The 14308-nt window shown below is 34.3% G+C and overlaps 1 pseudogene; it reads left to right on the top strand.

The window, feature by feature from the left end:
* Positions 1-4714: 4714 nt before the first annotated feature.
* Positions 4715-13978, top strand: LOC124985613 (60S ribosomal protein L6-like; annotated as a pseudogene).
* Positions 13979-14308: the final 330 nt, after the last annotated feature.

The raw sequence follows: 14308 nt of genomic DNA on the forward strand, positions 1-14308 counted from the left end.
TGAGTAAAGGTTCCAATTTTTCTAGGCTAATATTCTTTCCACTGATTTCTGATGGAAAACCTATGATTTTATTCTTTTTATTCTAGTACAATGCATTATCTGATTTGAGGTTATGAATTCTTATTTCTGTGTTCTATAGACATAATTCCTGCTTTTACATTAAGTTTTATCATATGTCTGAATACCTTGTAGAACAGTTCTCATTCATTCTCTTTTCTAAAATGCCTTGCTTATTTCTAGCCACATGTTCTTTCAATGAACTTTAGAAACACTTTGTTAAAATCCTTAAAAAGTTCCATAGGGAACATTAGATGGATGCATTCATTATAAATATTTTCAGGACTTTCAGTGTATTTATAATATTTAGCTTTTCTGAGCAAAAGGTTATTTTTACATTTGTTTTGTTAATCTACCTCCATAAAATCTTGTGCTTTTTCATATCCACTTGCATGTTTGCTATTTAAACTTAAGTCAAAATATTTTATCATTTTATTGCAAGTGTGAGTGGAATGCATGTGATTTAAACTTATAGGGTAAACATGTTTTAAAAATCAATAGTACTTGGAATAATTTTCAGTACAAAAGATTTTTCTTATTTTTTCATAACTTAATATGTTCCAACAATGACTAAATGGTAACAGGCCTTTCTCTTCTACTTTTAGGCTAATTATCATTGCTTTATAGTTTAAAATATAGGAATTAGTAGTTCCATAATTTTTGCTAATCAATTAACTTCTGAATACAATGCCTATCTATGATGCCACAATTTGTGGCAGGTTTTGGAAGGGCAAACTTGTCTAGCAAAAGAAGACAAAAGAGTTTGAAAATTCTGGGAAATTTGCCAAATGTGAAATAAATAGCCTAAAAAAACTGAGAATGTTTAGCCTAAAGACGGGAAGGCTTGATATGATAGATACAGCAAAATATGTAAGGAGTTATCCTGTGGAAGTAGAAGATATTTTAGGTCTTTGGTATGTGACAAACTAGGACCAAGAGATCTATGTCTAATGGTAGAAATTTTGGTGTAAGTTTAAGTAAAACTAACTTCTAGAAATGTCTAAAAGTGGACAGGGCTATTTTCTAAGGTACTGACCTCTGGCTGGAGCTGCACAGGCCATCTGTCAGGGACATTCTTAAATTGGACTCTGGCCTGGCCTCTATGACCCTAGTGTCCCATCCAGCTGTGATTCTTTCATTAGAGTGTCATGCAGTTAAGGTGGTCCCTATGGTGGTGGAACTTCATTTTAGCCATCTCAGCAGTCAATGCTGGTGCCAACTATGATTTTATTCCTCTCTTGATTAGTTCTGTGCTGTAAAAATTCTGTTTGTGTAGAACAGCTTCTTATTCCCTGCACCTGCAGTTGGAACTGAGTTGCACAATCAGGACTTTCCTTCTCAAGTTCAAATGGTTGTTCCAACAGCAACACCACTTCCTTTGCTACAATTTATCACACTTTAAAAATTCCTACCATATCATGTAGCAATCATTTAAATATAATCTTAGGTTCTTGGTCCAAAAGACAGAACATTTTTTAAAAAAATTTTGAAATCCAGGAAAAAATTATGAGACTAATAGCTCTACCATTTGGGGGCATTTATTATATCTAGTCCTTATACAAGAGCAGCTTATGTAAGAAACAATATATGTTATGGGGCCATTTCTTCTATAGCTAAGCTCATGACTTTAAAGTTAATCATCTGCAAATAATGCATTGAGTAGGAATATTATGATTTCTAGAACACAGTGTTTATGTCCTAATTTAGAGCACAAATAAAATGTTGATCTGTAGGAACTGTCTTATCAAGCTCCAGTAGGTATTTGTTGGGGGTAGGGCTGGTAGTATCCTTCACTATAAACAAACTCACTTACTGTATGCTTTGTGTGCTCAGAGCTCAGGATTCCTCAAAATAGCACTATGCTAGTATTGCTTTATCTACCCACCCTGATGAAGGAAAAAAAAAAAATCTTTACTCTATTTTAGGACTTTCTTTTATTTCTAGTATCTTTTAAAAAATATAATTCTGTTGAGGTTTTTTACAGGTCTGGAAACTGGGTGATAGCACATTATCTTGGACTGTCACACTCGCTGAAGAAGGAGATGGACAGCCTGACATATCCTCCCTGGATGAATGGGAAGAACATTCTGTGTTGCCTCCCCTGTGGTGTGTCTCTATCCCTTTTCCAGTTCTCCTTGCCCTGGGACCTACCTGGTGTGCCTGGGTTCTCCCTCTCATTCTGACTACATCATTTATTGCCTTTTTAGTTTTGAAATACATTGAAGTATATGGACTTGTTCTAAAGCATAGACGGTTTTAATTATTGACCTTTCTTCTAGCTGTATATTTTGGTAATGATATTTGCCTCACTTTACTATGAACTGGATTTATTTGTCTCTCAGGTCAGCCCTCCCCCATTACTTTTCACACTGGTACTTAGCATTCTAGCCATCTCTGCTGTGTTCAAAACTGGTCTTACTACTGTTTAGTTTGGCCAGAGGTGCTGTCTTGACCAGACAGGGATTGTTATATATCATTCATGGATACTTAAAAATAATCCTATTTATTATATTGATCCTGCTTTCGTTTTACTTTTGTAACTTCATAGGACATATCTCTCTTTCAAATTATAGTTATATTTTAAGAAAGTAACCTTTTATTCCTAATTTTGAAACTTCTAGAATCATCCTTTCCCTGCCTCTTTTTTCTTTGTAAAATTTTAAATTATAATTAGTAGCATATATTAATTGTACACATTAGTGGATTTCATCATGACATTTCTGTACATCAATATAATGTGCTTGGCTCACATTCACCCTCCCTGCTACCTTCCCTGTCTCTTGGTGCCCATTTGATATGGTTTCTGGATTCCACAGCCCTCTAAAGAGTCTTCACACCAATAACATCCCTTTGGACATGCTTCATTGTATCACTTATATATAACTTTGAAACTCACTCCACTAAATTCAGTATTCCAGAGGGAGACCCATTCTCACTCATACACTAAGGAATTGTGACAAGTTTATTGTCATAGGGATGTAAAGTGCATGAATTGAGTTGAGAGGAAATGAGGTTAGAAAAGTAAACTGGGGACACATTATGAATCATCTTTTGTGTTCAAGCAAAGAAAGTTTGGATTTACATTTATGCAATGAGGTTTTATATGGAACCAGCCAGCTCCCTGGCTCTTTCCTATAAGGACACTAATCTTGATTCATGAGGTCTTCACTGTTATGACCTATTTACCTTCCAAAGGCTAAACTTTCATGAAAAATTACAAGTAATAATCTCTTGTCATTTATGAATCTTTCCTATTTGTAATTATGTAACTTTTTTTATTCTTAAAGCTCTTTACATTTTCTTTCTTTCTTTCTTTTTTTTTTTTTTATCAGGGATTGAACCCAGGGGTGCTCAACCACTGAACAACTGAGCCACATCCCCAGCCCTTTTTCATTTTGAGACAGGATCTCACTAAATTGCTTAGGGCCTTAGTTGCTGAGACTGGCTTTGAACTTGCAATCCTATTGCTTCAGCCTCCTGAACCTCTGGGATTATAGGCATGTGCCACTGCACCCAGCCATTTTCTAACATTTTTGATGAAGTAAAAATGTGACTTGTTGAGTTCTGTTGTATGTGTTTAAGAAGATGAACTTACTTTACAAATTCTTTGATTTGAATTTCCATTTTCTGGCAATATATTAAAAGTATGTACAAGTCTAGTTTAAAGAATCTTTCTTCAGTTTAGGACACTTGAGTTGCACTGTTGCTTTGATTTTTCCCCTCCACTCTCTTTGTTCTCCTCTTTGGGAGCTACTGTTATGTGTGTGTGTATTTTGTCTGCCTCTCATTTCTTTCATATTTGACTTCTTACTCTATTTGACTGACTTCTAGGGGAATATTTTAGCACTACATACATCTCTAACTTGCTTACTTGTTTAATCCTCAAATGCATATTACTATTCACCATATGATATCTTCTTTTTTCAAAAAAAGTTTTTAGTCGTCAATGGATATTTATTTATTTATTTATTTGTGGTGCCAAGAATTGAACCCAGTGCCTCACACATACTAGACAAGTGTTCTACCACTGAGCCACAAAACCAGTCCTATGATTTCTTCTTAAATTTTAGCAATAATTTTTGTCATTCTAATTACTTTTTCTTTCTTCTTTTTTTGGTACCTGGGATGTGGCCACTAAACTACATCCCCAACCCTATTATGTATTTTATTTAGAGACAGGGTCTCACTGAGTTGCTCTTAGTGTCTCATTTTGCTGAGGCTAGCTTTGAACTTGTGATCCTCCTGCCTCAGTCTCTGGAGCTGCTGGCATTACAGGCATGTGCCACTGCCCCCGCTCGCATCCTATAAGTACTCTTTTAAGAACACGTAGAAGTAGTAGATAAAAAATGCCATACAGCTGGATAATTCTGTTTTCTAGGCCTTCCTCTGTATGTGGTGGTTCTAAATAATTACTAACACCTTTTATTATCAATTTATTAGATGGATAATAAATTGGATTATAACATTGGGCAGAAAAGGAAGGTAAAGAGAATTAATAGATCATATCTCTCACCATTAACTCTCTTATTAAGTATATTTTGTGCTGATATGGAGCAAAGACTAAATTTTCTATTGATCAAGAACAAATAGTCTGTACCAAACTAAAAAGTTAGACAAAGAAGAAGAAGTTGGGGGAAAGTACAGTGTTTGTTGGAATATGTCCTTGGTGAAGGAGTTCTTGGTCAAGATTCCTGACTCATCAGCTCATTGCCTTAAAAGCTTGGAGCCCCTGGGCCTGTCAGGAACAAGCGAAGTCTGTCTGCGATAGAGGTCAGTACAAATGGAAGAGTCTGAGGAAACATACTCCTACGCCTCTTTTTTTTTTTTTTTCCCTTCTTTTTCTGGTTGAACATCTGTTTTTGTCTTAGAATCAGGAGAGCTAATATCACAGGAAGTAAAGGCTATTTCCTAAGTGGTGTGTGGCCCAATACCACATCCTGAGGTGCTGAGAAAGAACAGCTGGGAAGGTACCTGGCTGCTGGGATTCCATGACTTTCATAATCTAAAGTAGGAGACTGTGGAGGTAAGAGCTTCAGAGAGACTTGATTTCCAAAGATTTATTTAGAAAAATTATAGAAGCAGAAAACATATCTTCCAAGGAATATAAAGTAAAAATTGCTTTCTTTTTTAGTGGGAGAGGAAAGTATTCCATTTTTCATTTTGTAAATGTTTACCCAACCATGTGTAATCAAGAATTTATCTTGAGTATTTACAATAATTTGCTTTTATCATATAGTCATCCCTCAGTATCCATGGGGAATTCATTCCAAGACCTTCCAGTAGACATGGAAATCTGAGAATATTCAAGTTCATAATATAAAATGGCATGGTATTTGCATATAACCTATACACATCCTCCTGTGTATTTTAAATCATCTCAGTTTACTTATAATACCTAATATGATGTAAATAGAATGTAAATAGATGTAATCCTGTGTTATTTTGTTTGTTTCATTTTTATTGTTGGATTTTATTGTTGTATTGTTATATTTTTCAAATATTTTTGGCTGACAGTTGAATTCATGGTTGTAGAATGCTTGCATACAAATGCCAATTGTACTAGTTTCTGTGTTCTTTGTAGATAAGAACAGTTTTTGTTTTCTCCCAGTTAATACATATATTCAAAACCTTGGAGTCATCTTTGACACCTCTCTCTGACATTTTAATATTGATTTTTTATCATCCTTATAAGTTTCCTTTGGATCTATCCTTACAGGTACAACCATTTCTCTTTAAGTAATCTTGGACACCATTATTGACTAAAGTTTTTTAAAGTTGTACTCTCTAAACTTTCTAGCTCAAAATCCTTCAGTGATTTCTCCTTGATATTCAGATAATGTATAAACTATTTCATGTGCAAGTTTCTTCAAAATTTGGTACTAATCAACATTCCTCTGACATCTTCTATAATTTCTTTACATAAAGTCCATGTTATGGAAAAATGAGAATATTTAATATGATAAGGAAGGCCTTTTAAGTGACCTTCTGTTCAGTAATTACACACCTACCCTCTACTCCAAATGAGGGATACTATCTGATTTTCCTCTAAGGTTCCCAGACAATTGATTCATCTGTGCCTTTACATCATGTTGCTCTTTCTTTTTTGAGTTTGTTTTTGCTTTCCTGAGGATGGAACCCAGGGCTTCTAGCTGAACAGGAACGTTTTCTACCACTGAGCTACCTTCCCAGCTCTCATATTGTTCTTTCAGATGTCCCCTGTTCCTCATATATTTGAATTACACATCACTCTCTCAAATCCCGAAGGATACTTTGGGAATCCTATCATATCAGCCAAGCAGAGATAACCTTTTGGGGTCATCTGCATATGTGGTGCATTCATGTGTAAACTATGTGTATGCTATGGCAATGTCCCAATGTAATGGATTTACTCACTTCTTATTTTCCTCCTATTTTGTAACCTATTCGGGACTGAGAATAGGTCACAAAATAGGAGGGAAATAAGAAGTGAGTAAATAAAATAAAAATAATTTTATTTTTTGTAATGGGGATTGAACTCAGGGTTGCTTTATTATTGATCTACATTCTCAGTACTTTTTGTGTATTTTATTTTGAGACAGGGTCTTGCTGAGTGGTGGAGGTACCCTTGAACTTGAGAGTCTCCCAAGTTGCTAGGATTATGGACATGTGCCACAATGCCTGGCCATTTAATTCATCTTTGTAAGCTCAAAGTCTCAACAGAGTTCCTGGAACACAGCAGGTTCTTAGAAAGTTAATGTTAACTGGAAGAATACCCCTTAAACCTTGAAATGCATTAAAAAAAATTCCAAAGCCATTATTGAAGTAAATTTTTCTTCCTAAATGTTCTTTGACTCTTCTTCTTTCTCCATTTCTGCTTTCAGCTGTTGGCAGTTAAAGAATGCATGGGCATCTAATTGAAGCAGCCTATAGTTTGAGGACCACCCTCTACTTGCAGCTTGGTGTAGGTACTCTCAAAGCATCCTGTGTGTGAATGCATTTCACTCAGAGTCTGACATTTTAATTCCTTCTTTACCTCATAGACCTAACCACTTGACTGGTGGCTACCTTAATACAGGAACTACATTTTAAAAATATCTCTATAATTTAGTGCCCTGTTCAAGAACTGCTACCGAATATGATTTGGTGACTTCCTTTCCATCAACTTGACATTTCACTACCTAGAAAGGCAATGTGATGCTGATCACATGAGAGATTATATTGTGCACTCTTTCTTTACTAAGTATATAAGCTCTAGAAAACCTGTTTAGATATTTATATCTTAAGAAAACTCTGGATCTTCTCTCACCTCACTCTTCAATTCTGGGTCTATACAAAATTTCCACTTTTACTTGTTCTCTATTTAAAATAATCTTTCATCTGGATTCATGTCACTGGTCTTTTGAAAGTGTAGGCAAGTCTTCTTCACTGATTTCTTCCCATTCATATATAAGCTTTTTTGGTTATTTCTGGAAAAAAAAATCCTGATAGTTTAAGCATGACTTTTTTTTTTTTTCCTTATAGAAATTCTTGGTCTTTTTCACACTATGTGTGTTTAATTGGTCCATCCCTTGTGTAAACATTACACATTTGTCAAGAAATTGATACTCATTGATTTATATTTATAAGTCTAACCTTTATGATATTTTATTTATTTGATTTGTATTAGCACTATCAGAATCCTAGTCCATGATGAAACTAAAATAATGAATTTTACCTCTTAACCAAGAGTTTAAGATTTTCATAATTGTATTTTTTAACCGCTTCTCATGGATATTAGCTTACTTTAGGAAACTAATCTGATAGACATAGTGAATTTTAAACCTGAGTATTTTTTCAACTTTTAATAACTATTTAGAAATAGGTGTTTGTCATATATTTTCCTCAATGAAGAACAAGGCATGAAGTAAAATACCAACGTCTATGTGCCCATCCCTCCCATCATCTTCTTTATTTTTCACATGGGATATACCAATCTCCAGCCTACTAAATGGTTAAAAAAATTTTTTTTTGCCCCTTTCCTTATTGTATTATAAAGGCCTTATAGATAGGGAAATTGAACCACTTTTTTCATTGATTTTTGTATTTTTGTAGTCTAGACTCTAGAATGCTACTTGATGTAGAATAGTCCCATGACAAATTTTTGCTGAGTAAATTATTTCAGTCTTTTTGTTACTTCTACTAATTCCTATCATGTCTTCTACATATTAATCATTAAATGTCCTCTGCTATTTTTCTCCTTCCCATTGATGAATTGAATTTCTGACTTTCATTTGTCCTTTTTAGATATATATGACAGTAGAATATATTTTGGCATATTATATATAAATGGAGTATAACTTATCCTAATTAGGATTCAATTCTTGTGGTTGTACATGGTGTAGAGTTACCCTGGTCATGTATTCATATATGAACACAGGAAAGTTATGTTCAATTTATTCTACTCTCTTTCCCATTCCTATCCCCCATACCTTCCCTTCATTCCCTTTTGTATAATCCACTGAAATTCTATTTATCCCCCATCCTCCATTGTGTGTTAGCATCCATACATCAGAGAGAACATTCAACCTTTGGTTATTTGGATGCTTATTTCCCTTAGCATAATAGTCTCCAGTTCCATCCATTTACTGGCAAATGTCATAATTGTCTTCTTCTTTTTGGCTGCATAATATTCTATTGTGCATATATACCACATTTTCTTTATCCATTTATCTGTTGAAGGGCACCTAGGTTGTCTCCATAGCTTGGCTATTGTGAATTGTGCTGCTATAAACATTGATGTGGTTGTATCTCTGTAGTATGCTGATTTTAAGTACTTAGAATATATACTGTGGAATGGTATAACGGGTCAAATGGTAGTTCCATTTCAAGTTTTCTGAGGAATCTCCATACTGCTTTCCAGAGTGGTTGTATCAATTTGCAGTTCTACCAGCAATGTATGAGTATACCCTTTTCCCCATATCCTTGTGTTGCAGAAAGTATTACCTATGACATGACCCCTGGTAGAGTGGAATGGAATTGAGCATCAACTACTACCCAAGATGTATAACCAGAACTGAATTTAATAGCACAAAAATCATAATTTATCCTTGGGCACTATCTTTATTTTTTATTGGTGCATTACATTTATACATAATAGTAGAGTTCATTGTTACATATTTGTACATACTCACAATATAATAATATAATTTGTTCCATATTGTTTCCCAGTATTTCCTCTGCCTCTACCATACTTTTTTCAGTGGTAATATATCTGGTTAATGACATGTTTTTTATTTGTTGCTGTGTGTGATATAAAGTGAAATCATGTTTCTTGCATTAGAATCTATAAAATAGTGTAGATATCTAAAAGTAATTTTTATAAATGTTCATGAATTTACAAATCTTGACATTTAATATTTGATCACCTGAAATGGCACCATTGGAAGTCATTTAAAAGAATTCCTTGACTTGTTTCATTTGAAATTCTTTAAATTTAAATGACCAGGATTTCTAATCAAATTGGCTTCCTTGCAGATAACTAAAGAGCCACATAAGATTCAGTAGGATTACACTAAACCTTTCTTAAGGATTTGTGCTCTTGAAGCAGAGCAAAAACAAATAGTTAAGAGTTAGGCAAATTTACATGCATACCCAGAGGTAACCAATCTTCAGGGGTCCAAGCATGGAAAATAGTGAATTCCTATTTGTTTCTCTGCCAATTTCTCGCTATGTTTCTTCATTCAAGCCAGAAATGCATTGCTAAAGATTCCACTGCAGCAAGTGAAAAGATGAATGGAATTTAGTTCTCTTTTGTGAGCTCTAAGAGGAAAGAGAAAGGACACAGTAAAGCTTTTATTGATCCAACTCCAAATCCAGTGTGTCTAAGTAGGAAATTGTTCGTTTAGATGAAAGCCAAAAAGCATCTCAGCTTTAATGTGGCTGAGACAGCAAAATCAATTCTAAACACAACAACTCTGTTTAGTAAATGTTCAAAGGAGAAAAAGAAGCCTGCACAAATTACTAAATAATAGTAAGAATAAGTGATAGGTAGACTATGCTCATGCCCCTTTTGTGATATCCCAAAAGCAAAATAAGGCTGTTTTGCTATTAAAAAAAAAAAAAAAAATTGAAATAACTTTTTCTTTACCAATTGAAAAGGAAATACTATCCTCCTAAAACAGTAGTTCTCCTGCAATAGTTATTCTTAATATCACCATTACCTTATGCCTGTGACCTAGCCATTTTTCCCTAAAGGTAGGGTAGATGAATGCTTCCTACTTCTAAGTATATTTAAAACATCTTTTGGTAAATGCTATTCTTGTACATAATTAAGAGTATATCTTCATCATTATTTTAGTTTTTGTAGGATGATATTTTGCTTATTGATAACTTTTTTAAAAGGATAAAGCAATATTAAAATGGATTTCAATGACTCATTCCAAAAGAAAATATTTAAAATGACTGATTGCATAATGTTATGTAAGAAATGTGCCAAAAAATGTGTTTCTTAATATATTCCTTGGACAATGGATCGGAGTGACTGTTAGTGACTGTCCAACTTCTATTACTGAAAAGATGCTGGCTCAAGACACATGTAATATACTTGCTTACATAGTATACCTCTTTGATATTCATATTTTAATAGATAAGATCTTGATTTAGTAATTGTTAACCAGTACAAGTCTCTGAAAATATCTTTATCTAATAATTACATCTTCATGGTAAGTTCTTACTGAAAACATCATCTTACTTGATTTATGTTTTCTCAGTAACATACTATGTTCTCTAATACTCTTCACTGGATTTTTACTAGGAAATGGGGTGGTGATATGGCCTTCTGGCTGCCAAGCTGCACAGCCAGCTGAGTAATTCCAGAAAGAATCCAAAAAGGAAGAAAGAAGAAATTGGTGAAATTGGCAGTGTTCTATCCCCTGACATGTGCAGCCTATGCAGACCCTCCCTCTATGCCAGCAAAAGGGGAGAAATTTTGGTTTCTTTCTTTATTTTTAAAAATAATTTTTAGTTGTTGATGGACCTTTTATTTGTTTGTTTGTTTATTTATTTATTTGTGGTGCGGGGCATCAAACCCAATGCCTCACACATGCTAGGCAAACACTCTACCACTGAGCCACAATCCCAGCCCAGATATTTTGGTTTCAATCACAAGAATTCATATCCTTTCCCTGCTATATTAACAGTACAATATTAATATACATAGTATTAACAGTATTAATATACATAGTTCAGTAGGTATTTCAGGTTTTAGCACAAGGAGACCAAGATCACTTAAATAATTGTCAGATGATAAATTAACTTATATTGGAGGGAACTCATTTTATAGGTGTGGATGACTTACCGATTTCAATGAATCGAGGACTGCTAGGCTAGATTCTGGAATGTTGTATCAAAAATAGCACAATAACTGATATTCATTGAAATATGGGCTAATATTTTATGCCATATTCATTTGCTTATTTGCACACCAGAAGTATGGGGGGGAAAGATTGTTTAGTCATTTACTTAATCTAAGGCTATCTCTGAAAGCATCAACATGATTGGGTTGCATGTGGACTGTTCTAAAATGTTCATCATGTGATCATCATTACAATTGGAAGAACTGATTTGATTTTTATTAGGTTGTTGAAGATTTTATGGCCAGAAAAAATTGTACTGAGTCATTACAGAACATAATTTTGTATTAATATGTTACAGAGTATGAAATATAAAAATATATTTGTCTTAAGAGTCATATTGACATTTTTATTTCAAAATAAGTAAATAAGTAAATGCTATATTTTTTCACTTCATATTTTATGCTCCAGGTATGCTTCCTACATGACCTTAACACAGCATGTTTTGTCTTTCTCTTTTGCTTTTACTCCTGCTTCTATTTGTAATATCCCTCTACACATTCTCCTAGATTGTTACTTCTCAGTTTAAATGCTGTCTACCCTAGGAAATATTAAGACTCTATCCTAGAACCTGGGCTAGTGCTCTGGTAATAGAGAGTATTTCCATTATTGCATGTACCAGGTCATATGTAAATGATCAACCAGTATTTTCATTTCATACATGAATTCATAAGAATTATTTTAATAAATTCTGTACTCAGTGCTTAAAACAAAGCTTATCCATAATAGATTTTAGAATCTTTTTAATTTTATTTGGTTTTAATGTCTTTATTATAAAATAAAACAAATACATAAAATCATACAAAATAAATATATAGCTCAAAGAATTATAGTTTAGACATGCTTGTAATCACCACCCAGTTTACAAAATTAGAATGATCCTAGCCACCCCAAAAGTTCCTGCATTTGTCCTATCCCACTCACAAAGACCTTACTCTCTTCCAAACTAACCATTATAGTGATCACTTCTTGTTTTCTTTACATCATACAACTATTCATTCTTAAACTTGCTCTTATTCATTTAATTTTAATTTTCTATGTGTTTTTCAATCTACAGTTATCCTGTTCATTCATTTACTTTCTTTTCAAAGTATCCGCCCAAGTACTTGGGCTGTTTGAGATACAGTGTTTCCCATATTCTGCATTTTTCTGATTAAAAATTTATGGGCACTTCAACAGATTCTTCTATTTTCTGCAAGCTGGTATCTGAACCCAAAGGTTTTATCATATCCAGGTTGATTCCTTTGGCAGGTTTCTGTGTGGTAGTGTGTTAATTCATCAAAAGGCTCATACTTTCTGGTTTTATTTTTAAATTTTTTTTATTTTTATTTTTTAATTTGCTCTAATTAGTTATATATGACAGTAGAATACATTTTGACACATTGTGAAATTTTTGGTTTTAATAATTTTAATTTTTATATTCATAGTCATTGATGTTCAAGGCCTAGCTCGTCTATAAATTGTAGGTTGAAAAATGATAGTATTACCATTCTTATAAGATTATTAATTGTATTTTTAAAAGGCTTCTCTTGAGGCTGGATTTCAAGGCCTCAATCCTTGCCATTGGAAACCCGAGGACATTAGGTCCACACCTACGGGGGTCGAGCATGCTCAGGGTCAACTGAGAGGCCATCCAGCTGCTTTATTTCTTTGACCTGGATTAGCGGCAGGGAGCAAAGAATGACTCTTGAAAAGGCTGAGAACTGGTCACTAAGGAGAAGAAACCTGGAGCCAAGAGGCTGATGATGTTGGCAAGGTTAAAAAGGGACACCCTAAGGATAAGAAACCCAAGAAAGAGAGGCCTCACTGTGGCCGAAACCCTGCCTGGTTAGAGGAATTGGCAGATACTCCTGATCCGCTATGTATTCCCGAAAGGCCATGCACGAGAGGAAGTGCCCAGCTGCTAAATCCAAGGCTGAGAAGAAGGAGAAGGTTCTTGCTAAGGTCACAAAACTAGTCAGTGGTGAAAGAACAGTGGGTGGTACCAGGTGGTTAAGCTTCACAAAATGCCTAGATACTATCCAACTGAAGATGTGTCACCAAAGCTGTTGAGCCAGGGCAAAAACCCTTCAGTCAGCATGTGAGAAAACTGCAAACCAGCATCCCTCCTGGGACCATCTTGATCATCCTCACCAGGTGCTGCAGAGGCAAGAGAGTGGTTTTCCTGAAGCAGCTGAGCAGTGGCATGCTACTTGTGATGGGACCTCTTGCCCTCAATCGATTCCTCTACGTAGAACATACCAGAAATTTGTTATCACCACCTCCACAAAGATCAATAATCAGCGATATGAAAATCCCCAAACTCTTCACTGATGCTTACTTCAGGAAGAAGCAGTTGAGGAAGCCCAGACACCAGGAAGGTGAAACCTTAGACACATAGAAAGAGAATATGAGATTACAGAGCAGTGCAAGGTTGATCAGAAAGCTGTGGACTCATAAATTTTACTCAAAATCAAAGCTATTCCTCAGTTCCAGGACTATATGCAATCTACTTTTGCTTAACAAATGGAATTTATCCTCACAAATTTCTTATCAAGAACCTAATTAAATAACTGAAACATTAAAAAAAAATAAAAGACTTCCTTTGTATCTTACCCACTGACATAATTCACATAAGAAAAACAAATTAGGTGCTTCATATTTATTTAACCATTTTCTAGATAGTACATTTATTTTTTGTCTCCAAAATTGAACAATTAGATTTTTAAATGACATTGATAGTTCTACAACTAAATACATAGTTAATGTTTACTACCTGTCTCTCTATGTCAACATTCTCTTATCTTTTTTATTATCTGAAGGGAATTCCCTAGTAAATATCTAGAAGGGTCTCACAAATGCAATATTCTTTGAGATCTTACATTTCCTTCTATTCTGAAAAT

Source organism: Sciurus carolinensis, chromosome 5 (genome assembly GCF_902686445.1).
Source record: "Sciurus carolinensis chromosome 5, mSciCar1.2, whole genome shotgun sequence".
Classification (NCBI taxonomy): Eukaryota; Metazoa; Chordata; class Mammalia; order Rodentia; family Sciuridae; genus Sciurus; species Sciurus carolinensis.